This window comes from Podarcis liolepis (genome assembly GCF_965112155.1).
Source record: "Podarcis liolepis genome assembly, chromosome: 10".
NCBI lineage: Eukaryota > Metazoa > Chordata > Lepidosauria > Squamata > Lacertidae > Podarcis > Podarcis liolepis.
This window is the reverse complement of record NC_139562.1, coordinates 25,404,520-25,420,980: the sequence shown is the minus strand read 5'-3', so window position 1 is coordinate 25,420,980 and position 16,461 is coordinate 25,404,520. Positions and strand designations below refer to the sequence as shown.

The window sequence follows — 16,461 nt, the reverse complement described above, 5'->3', positions numbered from 1 at the left end:
GGTTGCAGCTCAACTTTTAGGATTTCTCGTCTTGTAAATGTACTTTCTGTTCCAGTCACGCCTAAGGAAAGCTTGCACATCCAGGAGTTTGTAATTGAAAGCACAGTTCCCTAACATCTGAACCAGATGGTTCTTTTGTACGAATGGGGGCACAGAAAGGAATCAGATTTGCATCCTATTATGTGGAACAATAATTTTTGGCCTGTTTTGATGTGTTCTTTAGCCTGTGTGAACTAGCACCAAAGGGGGAGCAAGGGATTAAAAAAAAAAGAAGAGTTGGTTGTAATTAGCTAATGGGAACCTTACACCCCCAGCATGCCTAAAAGGTAGAAATGAAAGATTATATAGCCCAGGAATGAACAACTGGTCCAAAAAGCCATGATCTATTAAAGAAAGCAGCTGTCTGACTAAGGGCAAAGGAATGTACAATCAGCCTTTATCAGGTTTGACTGCACCAGTCCTTATGGTGCAGGTCCTACTCTTTAGATATTTACATTTGTCACATTTATTTTTCTCTCTCCAACAAAAGATGTTTGACAACCCCATTGGATAATTTGTTAGGTGCCAGCATCCTTCAGAGGTAGATGTTTGCCGGGTGGACATGTTATGAGAGCCTTGGGCCATTTCCAGGGCAAGAACAATTTTTAAAAACCATTTAAAGCATTATTGCCATTTCTTAAGATATATATTTGAGTCCCTATCGCATACCATGTTGCATTTTGGAATATCTTGCCATTAAGGCAGCGAGACTTTTGGGCTCCACTGTTATTTTCTCTTTTTGAAAATCCGCAGCACACTGTAGTTATTTTGACTGTCTGCCCAGACTAGTAAACGCCTTTTAAGAGCAGGGATCTTAAGTTCGAACATCTATTTTAGTGACTATGCTGCTGTTATTATTAAATTATTATTATTATTATTTTATTATGATCTTACATTTATAGAGTGTCAAAAGGCTTCTCTGAGTTCTACAGCACAAAGGAGTGACAAGAGGCCCATGGGTAAGCTTTCACGTGCACAACATTGGTTTTGCACACAACGATGGTTTACAAGCCATAAGGAACACCATATCAGATAAAACCACAGCGGACCTTGCCACCAAACTCTGCCAATTTGTCCTTACCCACAACAACTTCAAATTCGGTGATGACCTGTTTCTTCAGATCAGCGGCACAGCAATGGGCACCCGCATGGCCCCACAGTATGCCAACATCTTCATGGCAGATTTAGAACAACGTTTCCTGAACTCCTACCCACTCAAACCTCTCTTGTACCTGTGATACATTGATGATATTTTTATCATCTGGACACATGGTCAACAGACCCTGGACACCTTTCACCAGAAATTTAATGATTTTCACCCCACAATCAACCTTACAATGAATCAATCTATGCAAGAAATACATTTTTTGGACACTACTATAAAAATACAGGATGGGCGCATAGACACCACCTTATACCGCAAACCAACTGACCGACAAACATATCTACATGCCTCTAGCTACCATCCCAAACATACCAAACAGTCCATTGTATATAGCCAGGCACTACGTTACAGCCGCATCTGTTCCAATTCTACAGACAGAGACTCTCACCTAAGGGATCTACAGCAAACCTTCTCAGAACTAAAATACCCAGCAGATGAAGTTAGACAACAGATCAACAGAGCCAGACTGATACCCAGAGAGAACTTGCTGCAAGACAGACCCAAAAAAGAAAATAACAGAACACCTCTAGTCATCACATACAGCTCCCAAGTTAAAACAGTACAACGCATCATCAGAGATCTACAACCTCTCCTGGACAATGACAGTTCTCTTTCTCAAGCTCTGGGAGGAAGACCTTTCATTGCCTACAGACAGCCACCCAATCTTAAACAACTCCTAACCCACAATAATACTACAACCAGACTTAACACAGACACTGGCACCAGAGCCTGCAATAAACCCAGATGCCAACTTTGCTGCCACATACACCCGGACAACACCATTACTGGCCCCAACAACATCACACATACCATCTCGGGACTATTTAATTGCTCATCGTCTAACATTGTGTATGCCATCAAATGCCAACAGTGTCCTTCAGCTCTCTATATTGGACAAACAGGCCAAACCTTACGCCAAAGAATAAACGGACATAAATCTGACATCAAGAATCACAGAACAGAGAAACCAGTAGGAGAACACTTCAATCTCCCAGGGCATTCTATACAAGATCTCAAAGTAGCTGTTTTACTACAAAGGAATTTCAGAAATAGACTGGAAAGAGAAGCTGCTGAATTACAACTCATTACCAAACTTAAAACCATGAAAAGACCTGGGCTTAACAAAGACATTGGATTCTTATCTCACTATACATAACTAAACCATTTCTCACCTTCCCACCCCTTGCCTTTTCCTGTAAGACCTATTACAGTCGTTAAGAGTCGTCAACAGGCTCTCCCAGCTATCTGCCTATCTCCCATTCCCACCATCCTTCTGAGTAACACCCCTCCCCACCTTCTCACTATATAGAAGGATCTGGCAACTTCTATTTCAGTGTATCTGAAGAAGTGTGCATGCACACGAAAGCTCATACCAAGAACTAACTTAGTTGGTCTTTAAGGTGCTACTGGAAGGAATTTTTTATTTTGACTATGGCAGACCAACACGGCTACCTATCTACTACCAGTGCACAACATTGTGAGTGCGCCGTGGTGTTGTTTTTTGGAGGCCATCTATAACTCCTTGTTCATGCCATACCTGGAAAGTTGAGCTGGGAATGATACCTAGCTGGCAGATCTGCTGCAGCCCTTTACAAGCCTGTTATTTCAAGCAGTTAATGGAGGGCCCATCCCTTGCTAATGGAGATTCCATCCCAACAGGCAGATATTCAAGTCTCCACAACAGGAATGGAGAACCTGGGGCTCTCCAGTTGTTCTCGAGAGACAACTCGCATCATCCCTGCCCCTTGGCTGGCTGATGGGTGCTGGAGTCCAGCCGGGGGTGGTGTATCCTATTTTGCCATTTGAGCCATCTCTCATAGATGCTTTAGTTGACATTCCTACAGTGCAGGACTCAGGGTCCCTTCCAACTCTATGAATGTCTGTAGAAACTACAACTATTATACAAATGTAAAAATTGCATCCATTGTTCTGTCCACTTCTGCTTCTGCCCCCACACCCTAGCTCTGGTTATCTCCCACTTGGACTACTGCAATGCGCTCTACGTGGGGCTACCTTTGAAGGTGACCCGGAAACTACATCTAATCCAGAATGCGGCAGCTAGACTGGTGACTGGGAGTGGCCGCTGAGACCATATATCACCGGTCTTGAAAGACCTACATTGGTTCCCAGTACGTTTCTGAGCGCAATTCAAAGTGTTGATGCTGACCTTTAAAGCCCTAAACAGCCTTGGCCCTGTATACCTGAAGGAGCATCTCCACCCCCATCATTCAGCCCAGACACTGAGGTCCAGCGCCGATGGCCTTCTGGTGGTTCACTCACTGCGAGAAGTGAAGTGACAGGGAACCAGGCAGAGGGCCTTCTCAGTAGTGGCCCCCGCCCTGTGGAATGCCCTCCCTTTGGATGTCAAGGAAATAAACAACTACCTAACTTTTAGAAGACATCTGAAGGCAGTCCTGTTTAGGGACGTTTTTAATGTTTGATGTTTGATTGTGTTTTAATATTCTGCCAGATGGGTGGGGTAGGTATGTATGTATGCATGTATAAATAAATATTATTATCACTGTTCCTTGGCAATGCTGGCTGCAACTGATGGGTGCTGGAGTCCAACTAGAGGTGGCGCATCCTATTTTCTCACTTGAGCCATCTGCCATGGGTGCTTTAGTTGAGATTCCTACATTGCAGGACTCAGGGTCCCTTCCAACTCTGTCATTCTATGAATGTCGGTAGAAACTACAGCTATTATACAAAGGTAAAATATTGCATCCATTGTTCTGTACACTTCTGCTTCTGCCCTAGCATGTGTCCCTGTTGTAGGTAGGAAATGTGCCCAGAAAAAAATGTGGCATTTGGGCTGGAAATAGTGTGGTGTAGTGGTTAAGAGCAGTAGACTCGTAATCTGGTGAACCGGGTTCGCGTCTCCGCTCCTCCACATGCAGCTGCTGGGTGACCTTGGGCCAGTCACACTTCTCTGAAGTCTCTCAGCCCCACTCACCTCACAGAGTGTTTGTTGTGGGGGAGGAAGGGAAAGGAGAATGTTAGCCGCTTTGAGACTCCTTCAGGTAGTGATAAAGCAGGATATCAAATCCAAACTCTTCCTCTCTTCTTACCTGGTGAGGGTTGGGGCAGGGCACGGTGGCAGCAACGTTGGGGGCAAGGTTGAACTTACCTGGGTGCACCAGCAGGAGTGCTGGATGGCATCTGCTGGTGCATCTGTGCAGCCACAACCTCAACCTAGGCCTGTTCAGGTTAGCTGTAGAAACCCTGGTATCAGTAGGAAGGCCTTACCCCTACACACTGGAGGAAGCACTTTCTGCTGGAAGAATAAGCATACCACCCAACGTTGTCAAGCCCCAATCTGGGATGCACATCTGAGTGATCCACTCCTCACTTTCGCCCCCCCCCCAAAAGCGCTTTCTTCAGGGAGAGAGCGAGGCGTGAGCAATTGTGGCTCCCAAAATGGCTGCCGAGGTCTCAAGCAAAAAATATGGGATGTCCTATTTTCTCTGGGAAACTTGGGAGGTATGGAATAGAAGCTTTGGATCGAACCTGAAATGCTTTGTCCATTAAAGGTTTTTGCCTATGATATCTAATTGCTAGTTCCTTAGTAAATAACAACCATCCAAATTTTATTATTATTTTTTTTCGCCTGCAAAATTCAGTTTCTGCTAATGGTTGTTTCTGAACAAAGCCTAAACCACACACACACACACACACACACACACACACACGGTGAACAAATAAATTACTTCAGCATTTTACCTAGTAATAAAGGAATTTGGCATAAAATGGGGAGGGGGGGGTCTCTGTCCTCAATTAACAGATTGAACACATTTTAAGTGTATATATTTTATCTTCATGGGATAAAGTTGGTCTTCTGTCTCAGTTTGATGGATGGACCCAATGGCTTATAAAGCCACTTCCTAGTTCTATTCCCCATTCTACAAACTAGTCATGCTTTACATTTCTTGGGATGAACTCTTGATCACACTGTTGTATTTCAGTAGCCTCCTAAGCTCTGAAATGGAATAAAGATTATTGTGACATTTTATTTTCATCTTGCCGTAGGGAACTTATCTGTCTAAAATCTTCCATTAGCACTGAGTGCAATGGGACAGCATCAGTAACTTTTAAAGCTATATAATTATTTTACCAAAGCTCCATTAAACCATCACGTAACCATTCCATATTTACAAAATAGAGATTAATTGCCTGCCTTTTACAGTCCCTGCAGAGAGTAATATCTATTAAGCTTCGCAGAAGAGCAGTGGGATTATTTTAAGAACTGCTTATTCCCCCCCCCCCCAAATCCTGTCTTGCAGAGATTTAACTTGCATAGTAAACTTTATTAAATGCAATGCCAGACATCTTTTTCCCTTTGGGAGAGACCTTCTGTCCATTAAAAATGGAAACCAATCCTGAGTGGGATTCATTCCAATCAATGAAGTGGAGAAACTGGGATAGCATGCTCACAGATACATATATCTAATTATATCTATATAATTACGTACACACAACTCCTAACAAAAACCGTACGCAGTTGCCTCCCAAGAACACAACTCACAATGAGGCAGATGTGATCTTTATTCCACCAGGTTTACCAAGCAAACATTAGACTGAGAATGTGGGAGACGAGGACGTGAAAGCAAATACTTCATATCTTAAAGAATTCCCACTGGTTGATTGCGAAAATCTGTTGGAAATGCCAATTAGTCAGGTTTCTCTTTGTCTCGTTTCATTCTTTTAACATTATTAAATCAGTGTGTCAGAAACTCAATGGGTTCCTCAAATACGAGGAGGAGACTTTGACATGATGGAAGATGGATTAATTTTTTACCATCATTGTGTTATCGATGGAAAGAAAGAAGATGAGGGAATAATTTAACTTGAACTCTCAGCCATACTGTGCTTCTTTCAGTCAAATAAAAGCATATTGAGTTGGGCAGGAAGGGGAGGGGGGGCTACCTCCAATCAAGTGTTTAATCTGAGCTGGGGTTCAGCATTGCTGTTACTCAGCACTGGAGAATGTTTGCACTAACCCTTTTCAGATGATTTACTCCTATGTTTACTGTTCATCTTTAACTCTCCAGTTTTCTAAATGTCTGAAATTCAAATCTTGCTGTCAGTATTCCTCTCCAACCATTTTTTTGGTTTTATGTTTCGATATCTATACATTTTACGATTTTTATGATGTGTTCTCATTTTGTAATTTTATGTTGTGAACCACCCTGTGATCTTTGGATGAAGGATGGCGTACAAATTTAATAAATAATATAAATGAATAATAAATATAATTATAATAAATAATGTGTGCATACAGGTGGGTGGTTCAAGGAGTCAAAGGAACAAATGAATGATCCGTAGGGACAGGAAGGAACACCACGGACAGAATAATTGTCACACACAGAAGGATTAACAATATACTGTAAACACACAGAAGGAATTAACAATATACCAATATACCGTAAGATGCATTTTTTTCTTCCTAAAAAGTAAGGGGAAATGTCTGTGCGTCTAATGGAGCGAATGCGTGGTCCCTGGAGCTGAATTGCCCAGGGCCAAAAAGCAGGTCGTGCTTTTTTTTTTTTTTTAGAAAGAGGGAAGGGGGTATTGAAACAAAGCCACTGATCAGCTGATCAGCAAGCAATCAGAATAAGGGACTCTAGCGATAAAGGAGGCTGCCTGGGAGGGGGGAGGTAAAGACAGTGAACTTGCAAGGAGAGGAGACAGGAAGATTAAAGCAACAAGGAGAGAAATTAGAAGAAAAGGAGAAGCAAAAAACTGCTCCAGCTAAGGAAAAGACACTAACGCAAACAAGAGAGAAGGGGGTGTTGAAACAAAGCTGCTGAGCAGCTGATCGGCAAGGGATCGGGAGGGAGATAAGGGACTCTAGAGATAAAGGGGGCTGCCTGGGAGGGGGGAGTTAAAAGCATATGGATCCTCAGGATTTTTGCACTGGATCACCCCAAATTCGCCATCAGATCACATAGCATGTCCATGGCTACAGCCTGCACCAAAAAATTATGCATCGATTGTTTCATGGGGCCGCAATGGCGCAAAAACGTGGTTACAAAGCACGGATCCACATGGATTCTCAGGATTTTAGCATTGGGCTACCCCAAACTCACCATCAAATCACATATCATGTCTGTGGCCACAGCATGAACCACAAAAATCATACACTGTTTCATTCAAAATATTTTCTTTCTTGTTTTCCTCCTCTAAAAACTAGATCTAGCGTCTTATGGTCAGGTGTGTCTTATGGAGCGAAAAATACGGCAGTTTGAATGCTTCACCTATGGGTTTATAAATCATTTAATGTGTCAAGACGAATGGATGTCATTAATATTGCAGTTGTTGTATAAGGGATTGTACTTTTGACTGGATTGTAATTGAGATGAATAATATTTTGGAACACAGAAACAAAGTAAATCATAAAACCATCAAGTCTAGCATGTAGGAGGCCACCTAAATTATATAATTTGGCATCTGAATGATTGGGATTAGTAATTGTATTCTAATTTGGCATTGTTATAATGAGCCTACCATTGGATCATTGTAATAGAAAATTAATTTTAAAAATTATTGTAAAAATAATAATAATGAATGATCAGTAGGCCGCCCACTTGCATCTCACCAACAACCGTGAAATGCATCCATCCAAAAGAGGGTACCTATTTGCACAAAATCTGCACATGCTAATTTATACATATCCATTTGCATTTCAAAATAATTGCTGTATCTTGAAAGACAATACATTTCACCTTAGTGGCAAAGACAGTGACCAGGTGGCCTGGCAACAGGATCATTCTGTTGTCTGGCTCCTAGTTGTCAATGGATAGCCTCAAGACCCCTGCCCTTATGGGTCCACTCAGATCAGGGCAACCATTAGTGCTTATCAATGGTTAAAATGCAGCCACTTAGTTGGAGGTATTAAACCACTCTGGAAATTATTGGTCTATGAAGGGAACTCTCTGAACAACTTTCAGAACCCTTCCCAAACTACAATTCTCAGGATTCTTTGTGGGAAGCAATAGTTGTTCAGAGTGGTATGTTTGCCAGGCTTCAGGGAATCCCTCCCACGGTGGCAGACAATAAGCAGATAAACAAGAGGAGTTCTTACCAAGTAATTTATTCCATAGTTCAAAGAGAGAGACGAAGGAATGCAGCCTCCCTAAGATAATGGCGTTGCTCCGAATAAAGTCCAACCCCCTCCATCTCTCCTATTCTACATCACCCTTGCGTCAGCTAATCTGAGCTTTCTGCCTCTGAGCCTTCTGTTCTATTACCCTCAATGCTCGCCTGGTCCTGGGAGAGGGAGGGTCAGGAATGCTCTCCAAAGACACTGAGTCTGTCAGCTATCTCTCCCCGGTGTTTCTTCTTTCTGCTGTTCCTTTCCCAATATTTTCCAGCTTTGCAGCTCTGCAGCCTCTGAACTATGGCCTTCTGCAAACCACTGTTCTAAATCTATACTGTCCTCCTGTTCTTGGGAAGGTTCAGAAGAAAGTGGGGGCAGCTCCCACCATTTCTCCTCAGTCCAGCTGCTGACAATGGTACAGCTTTAAATGTGTCATGCAGATGGGCCTAACTCAAGGTGATGGACTCGCCTTCATTGCAGGTAAATCAGCAGAGGTTGGAAGTCTACTTATCAGAGATCCTGTAGTAGTAGGTTTCCTGCACTGACAAGGGAGTTGGGCTGGATGATCTTTGTGGTTCCTTCCATTTCTATGATTCCAGGAAGGAAAATTCTGGGTGTTCTCTCTGACAAATAACCAGCCACTCCCTTAGCAAAAGCAATTACAGCTGCAGCTTGAAGAAAATCCCCTTCATATGATGGTTATTTTACATCAGCTTCTTGCTGTGTGTCTTATCTCTCTTCAGTTAATGGCCAAAGAAAAGTACAAGATCCTTGAGGCTGCATCGCAAGTCTGTTGCTCCTGACTCATCGGCAGTGGAATTCATTCAAAGTTAGAGATTTCTGCCCTCCCACAAGATTCTGTTTGTTTGAACTTTCTCCAGCAGGTGCATGAAATCTTGCCTTGAAGGACAGGGTGGGAGTTTGGCCTCTGAGTGTTGTGCAACTTCCAAGCATTCATTTACTGCAGAAAACAGATGTTACAGAACAAACATCGTTGATAAAAGCGAAAAATAAATAAGACAGTAAGAGACCAGCCTGCGTGTGTCATACAAATGACTTGAAAGAAACGTCTCGGAGGGTGTTTGTGCTAGCATTTTGCTGATGGTTTAGTGCCGGAACAATCACTGGGTGTTCCTTCACTGCTGTAGGATCACCACTTGCTCATTGTCCCATCATCATATGCATTGTAGCACGCACATGCCGGGCGGGGCATGATGATGTAGCAAGCATGCCCCATGCAGTGCGCATGTGCCCCGTTGATGGTGCAGGGCCTGGGGCACCCACATTCGTGGGACCAAGCCAGCACCACTAGTTCCCAGTGAATGGTGAACCTACCTAATTCGCCCTCCCGGAAACAATACACAACCCAAAACGCAGCAAATGGCTTCCCCATCCCCTACAGTCCTGGGGACTTTAGCTTCTCCCTCACCATTTTATAGATCCCAGAACCCTTGAATCAATCCATCAGAGGAGAAAGAAGGCACATTTTTCCACATGTGGTGGACAGACAAGAAAACAAAGGTATATTGGGAAATGATCTATAACAAGTTGAAAAAAATGTTTCAAATTACTTTTGTGAAAAAACCTGAAGCTTTCTTACTAGGAATTCTAGGTCCAGAAATACCAAAGGATCAGAAGAGACTATTTATGTATGCTACAACATTTGCGCGGATGCTACTTGCCCAAAGATGGAAGGAGAATAAATTACCTACAGAAGAAGAATGGTTGATAAAGGTGATGGACTATGCCGAAATGGCGAAAATGACTGAGAAAATCAGAGATCAAGAGGACAATAAATTTAATAAAGAATGGGGAAATTTTATAAGTTACTTGAAAGAACACTGTAAACAATTAAAAACATTGGCAGGATTGTAAAAAAAACACTTGCAACGAAGCGAGAATTATGGTTACAACTGAGTTTTAAGAAAATGTAGAGGATATGATATGATGCAGTTTGAAAAGAATATTTAGAGAAGCCATGGACAGGTGGAGGGAAGTCTTGGGATTCTGAGAATCCTGTTTGTAAAATGATTATGATTTAAGTATGATGATAATAGTTAAAAATGAAAACATTTTTTTTTAAAAAAAGAATCAATTGATCAGAATCATAGAATGGGAAGGGACCCTGAGGATCATCTAGTATAACTCCTTGCAAGGCAGGAATGTGCAGCTGTCCTTCATGAGGATCAAACCTGCAATCTTGGTGTTTTCAGTACCATGCTCTAACCAACTGAGCTATTCCAGAACCAGCTGCAGTCCAGGATTCCTTGGGGCAAGCTGTGACGTTGACATATGAGAGTGCTGGAGGTGAAATAGTTGAACAGGTTACCCAATCAGGACCCAGGGGGGTGGAGTCAGAGGGACTATAAAACCAGCTCTGGGAGGGGCAAAGGGAGGAGTTCGTTGGGAGTTCGTGGTTGGTTGGAGTGGGAGTGAATGGGGATAGAGTCTGTGGGTAAGGTGAGTTAGTGTAGTGAAATAAGCTGAGTCAGGAACAGTTAGGAGCTAGGAAGACAAGTAAATATCTGACAGGTGGTTTAGTGAGTGAGAGCAGGTAGCGGAAGTTATAGGTCTGGATAGGCACCCCATGATTGTAATTGACTGATACCATTTATGAAACCACACGCTTGTTAAACTGCAATAAACAAACAAAAGTTTGTTTCAATTTAACCCTGACTGGACTCAGTATTGTCCCAGGTAGGGCCTGGGTGTTGGCAGCGAGAAATAAAATGGTGGCACAGGGATCAATAGATGGTGAAACGTCCGGGGACCCTGTGTGATTGCCACAGAAGCCATGCGGTTTTAAATGAGTAGTGTGTACCTAACCTATAAAACAGTATTTAAAGTTACATGAAATCATTACCATCCTTTTTCTTTTGCCATATTAATGGTAATGCTTGCAATTCTTAGTTCTAGCACCATTACAAAAATTCTGTCATGTATTATATACACATATATACCAATATATTATTATAAGTATGTGTCCCATCTTCCAAAGAATAAAACTGAGGGGAAGGGCAAGACAGCCACCAACAGTTTAAAGAAGGTTCCACCCCAACTTAAGGAAGTCATAACTCATTCCCAATAAATGTTTATTAAAACTAACTTGAGCTGAAGTGGGGCATAGTTTAAAAAACTATTTGGAACATTTTTGGCAACATACTCCGTGTTTTGAACAACAATCTCTCCATCAAAATTCCATGGTTAGACCTGAAATCCAAACTCAATTAAAAATTCAGTTCTCCCCTAGTGTATATTTTCTCATGGTGCAAAAATTCTGGAGTTTATCTGCTCTGCTGCTTCTGGCTTCAGCTTCTAGTCAGGAGGGTGGATGACTCATACAAGCTCATTTTTGTCTTGTGACTTCCTAGCATCTGTTCACCAAAGAGCCCAGAATACAAACACTATTTCTTATCTTCCACCTGTGCCTGTTTTGGAGCTGTTCAGTCATGGCGGCATCTGCCTGGATTTTTCTTTAGAATGTTTGCTTTCTGCTCTTCCTCACCCATCCCCTTTTTCTTACAAGATGAGGCTCTGCGGCATTGACTATAGAGAGGTTGGTTGGAAATGTTCTCCTTCTCCCTTTTGGGTAAGTGTGCAAAAAAATGACATTCTAAGGCCCCATCTGTGCTATATGTCGAAAGCAGTATCGTACCACTTTCAGCAGTCTTGGCTTCCTCCAAAGAATCCTGGGGTCTATAGTTTGTTAAAGGTGCTGTGAGTTGTTAGGAGACCCCTGTTTGCCTCATGGAGCTACAATTCCCAGAATTCCATAGGAAGGATTAGGTGTAGCCAGCAGCTAAAGTGGGTGGAGCAATGGCAGCAACACTTTTATCACAGTTCAAGGGCAGAGTCCAGCCTGGCAAAACCACTCAGAGGAGGCAAGGGTGGACAGAACAGGGTCAGCAAAGGTGTGGCTGATGAGAGGGTGGTGGCCTGGGGAGAGTTTTGAGGGCCAGATTGAGAGTTCTGGAGGCCTGTCGGGGACGTGACTGAATCGAATGCCTGGGAAGAGTCTAAGACTGGAGATGAAGGATTGCCAGAAAAACGAGAGCCAGAGTCTGACCCTGGAAGCAAGAGATCACAGCCACAGACAGGACAGGAGTGTTGATCCCCTTTATCAAGAGTTCCCAGACTTGGAGAGCTCACAGGCAGAGGGAGGGGAGAAGACAGAAGACATTGAGGGGGTTGCTAGGCAACCAGGAGGGAGACAGCGTTCAGAGGAAGTGTCGTTTGAAAGCGGGTGGAAGTTTACCCCCTTCTCCCCAAACCAGAAGGACTGAAAGGGTTAAGATGCTACGGGAGTGCAAGAGAGGAAGGACTGGACTTTGGCGCCCTACGTGTTGCGACAGGGGCAGAGACTCAAGAGTGACCAACTCATAGCAAAAGAGTGGCAGGCTCGGAGCCGCGCTCTGGATGTAATTTGTAAATAATTCTTATCGGGGCTCTCTTGCCTGCCTGAGATCATTACAAGGTCTGAGATTCCCCACCCCTCATCCAAGAGCATGATGGACCTGGAACCATGGTAGAAGCCAAGGGGGGCGGGAGATGCAGCTGCCCTCCTAAATCAATAAAAATCAATAAAAATACGTAGCTAATTGAGGTTCTGCCCCCCCAACAAAGGGCCTGCCCCCCTAACAAAAGGCCTGGCCTTCCAACAAAAATCCTGGCTATGCCCATGCCTGGAGCTATCCACAGTAGTGTACAGCAGATTATAGAAACATAGAATTGTAGAGTTATGATGCAGAAGATGCAAACTGGGCACACAAAAGATGTTGGTTTGGGTTCATTTGGGAGGGGGGGAAGGATAAAAATGTAATTAATAATAATAACAGCAATTGTTTTGTAACTTGAATGGCATGCCATGAGATTCTCCTCCAGTAATTGATGGTGCTACATCTTTTAGAAAGGAATTTGTGAGGTTATTTCAAAGTTCCCTTAAATAAAGTATCCCTACCCCCCCACACCCCAAAGACCCTTATAACTGGTTTCAAAAGTTAATTTCTTTTTTAATTACTTTTCCTTCTACTAACTGGAACCATTTATGCCTTTGGAGAATGAAATAAAGAACTCTCCATTATCAGTTATTCGCTTGCATTTATATTGGTCTGAAATGAAAACCAATAGCCAACTACACCAATTGATTGCGTAAGACAATTTTCAAGAGATCAATTTCTCCAGAAAATAAAAACAAAGAAGAAATATATAGCAGATGTCACGTATTTCAACACTTCTCTCATCTGTTGGAGATGCAGCCATTTAAAAGCCTCCAATTGCACATCTGCATGAGCCATAGGGCACAAGGGAGAAACCCTAAGCTGTTCTGCTGCTGATCACACCACAACTGCCAGTCCTAGTTCTTGAAATGGTGTCATTCACCAAACTTTGAAGTCTACCATAAGCTTTGCCACTCTATGGAGAAAGACTGTAGCCCAGTGGAGGAGCATCTGTTTGCATGCAAGAGGACACAGGTTTTTCCCTGGCACAGAAGCATAACTATGCTTTATGGAAAACCACATGAACCTGACCTTTGGAGAGTTTGTAAGTAAACCATTTTTAACCTACCAAATGTGTGGCCTTTTTCCATGCTAGGGGAAGAGGGGAACTTTGGAACTCAAAAGTACATATTTTAAAGGTCTAGCAGCCTGTATTTCCACATTGCTGCAAATTTTGTGGGTTCACTCACCAAAGATTACTTGCCCCAAACCTGGATCTTGGCATCCAGGGAATTCTTTTTTTATACCTACTTTTTCCATGCCATCAACAGAGTCAGTATAAGGCAGTTTCCTATGCACCTATATATTCCTTTAGAATTGCATAAAGAAATATATTTGGAACTATGATGCACCTAGCTGTAAGTCTCATTTAAAATTTCTCAAAGCCTCATTTATATGCAGGACTTGACATCATCCAGGGGATTATGATTTCTGCATTCTATGAATCAAGTTTCATCCTGACTTTCCCATCACAGAGATTTTTGATTTTTTAAAGTCACAATAGGAATGAAGTCTGCGTGCATCATACATAAACAGTAAATGCCTAGCTTTAGATTTGGGAAAGGAAAGTCATGTGCGTGCTTAGGAGATCAGTGCTTGGACAAATAAAAACACCAAAACAGGAAAATGAGGCAGTGCTACACTTCTTGATGGTGGCTCAGGGGAAATGTAATAATCTCTAAACTGTAATATATGAGGCTTTTGGCTAGTCACAGTACACACATGTATTAAGAACTAGAATAAATATGACAGATGCAATTCCCATCTCGCACGTATGGAATCAATTACAGAAAAATAAACCCTGCGCAAGCTCATCTATCCAAAGTGCTGGGGAAACATCTAATACAGTTGCACACATAGGAGCCAACTCCAGGGGGCCGTGGGTGCTTAAAGGTAAAGGTAAAGGGGCCCCTGACCATTAGGTCCAGTCGTGACCGACTCTGGGGTTGCGGCGCTCATCTCACTTTATAGGCCGGGAGCCGGCGTTTGTCCGCAGACAGCTTCCAGGTCATGTGGCCAGCATGACTGAGCTGCTTCTGGCGAACCAGAGCAGCGCACGAAAACGCCGTTTACCTTCCTGCCGGAGTGGTACCTATTTATCTACTTGCACTTTGATGTGCTTTCAAACTGCTAGGTTGGCACAATAATATAATTTTGGGGACCGGGCACACGCAAAGTCAATGAGCAAAATTGGAGAGAGGCATCCAGCCAGTGAGGCACTCTCAGATGTGGAGGCAGAATCTCTCTGTCTCTGAGTCCAAGCCCCTCCCCACAGAAAAGGGTGACTTGCTGGCTGCAGAGAGGAAGGGGTGGAGGAGGAGGAGTTTGGATTTGATATCCCGCTTTATCACTACCCAAAGGAGTCTCAAAGCGGCTAACATTCTCCTTTCCCTTTCTCCCCCACAACAAACACTCTGTGAGGTGAGTAGGGCTGAGAGACTTCAAAGACTTGTGACTGGCCCAAGGTCACCCAGCAGCTGCATGTGGAGGAGCGGAGACGCGAACCCAGTTCACCAGATTATGAGTCTACCGCTCTTAACCACTACACCACACTGGCTCTCAGTGGAGCCCCCCCCCAAAAAAACGCAACACAACGTTGTGCATCGTGCGTACGATGTACATGCAGCCATGTGTGTGGGACGTTGCAAATCTGCGTTACAGTGACAGGCACCCACAATCCTGAGGGTGAGAATGGCACCTGTCAGGGACTGGGCAGAGAAGGAATGGTGGAGACCACTTTCCCAGCTTGACCCTTCCAGGGAGGAGGAAGAGGAAGACAGTTTAGATTTACAACAGGGGTTTGAGGGAGGTCACAGGCAGATGAGGGGGAAGGTTGGGAAATATTGGGAAGAGGAGGAGGAAGCACCAGGGGGCAACAACTGATGGGCACAGTGTCTTTAGAAAGCATTCCAGACCCCCACCCACCCAGAACCCAGTGAGCCTTGAAAGTAGGAGAGCAAAGATCTCAAAGACAGAGGGTGCATAGCAGCACCCGTAGGGGAGATGGGGTGTGTGGAGATTCACTCAGGACAAGCTGGGTTCTATAGCCCCTCTCTGTAAATACTGACTAAAACGCGGACGGTAAGAAACATTCCCTTGTCTTTGTACATTCCTGGGCAACCAGCCGGGAGTCACTGACAGAAGCCCAACAGCACCCTTGGTTGCACATTATGGTACAAAGAAGAATTATGCCCACAGAGTGACAGTGACATGGTGAACATGATGAATCTGTAATATTGATATCTCAGAGGCTCTCTAGACAAGCAGGTCATCATCCTAACATTTGTACGGCTTGTACGGCTTCTGATGGCTGCATAGAATGATCCCCACTATGAATAAAAGCAAATAAGACAATTAGCTTTCAGGGAGAAATGTTCTCACCTAGCTTTCTCCCTAATCTACTGGTTTTCTATGTAGGGATGGGAGAGTGATTTGATTCAGTTCACATCTAAAGGCAAACCTAACAAATCTGCAGAAACAATATGCAGTCTGAAACCCAGCCATCCTTCAAAATTCCCATTTCTCTGAATTTTGCAATGCCATTCTCCTGCCAAGTAATGTGTACAGGGTACAGAATTCTGATAAGATGGAGATGCTATAGGAGGTGGTTCCAGGAATTAGATGTACAACCTGTTCTCAGGTGGTCTGCACACCCCCTGAAGGAA

The 16,461-nt window shown here is 43.4% G+C and overlaps 1 long non-coding RNA gene across 1 annotated transcript in view; it reads left to right on the top strand.

Moving 5' to 3' along the window:
- Window positions 1–7,451, top strand: part of LOC310687310 — a 374,731-nt gene extending 367,280 nt beyond the window's left edge. Inside the window, exon 2 of the long non-coding RNA XR_014516379.1 lies at window positions 7,401–7,451. This is a non-coding gene — a long non-coding RNA (uncharacterized lncRNA). The remainder of the gene's footprint in view (window positions 1–7,400) is intronic.
- Window positions 7,452–16,461: the final 9,010 nt, after the last annotated feature.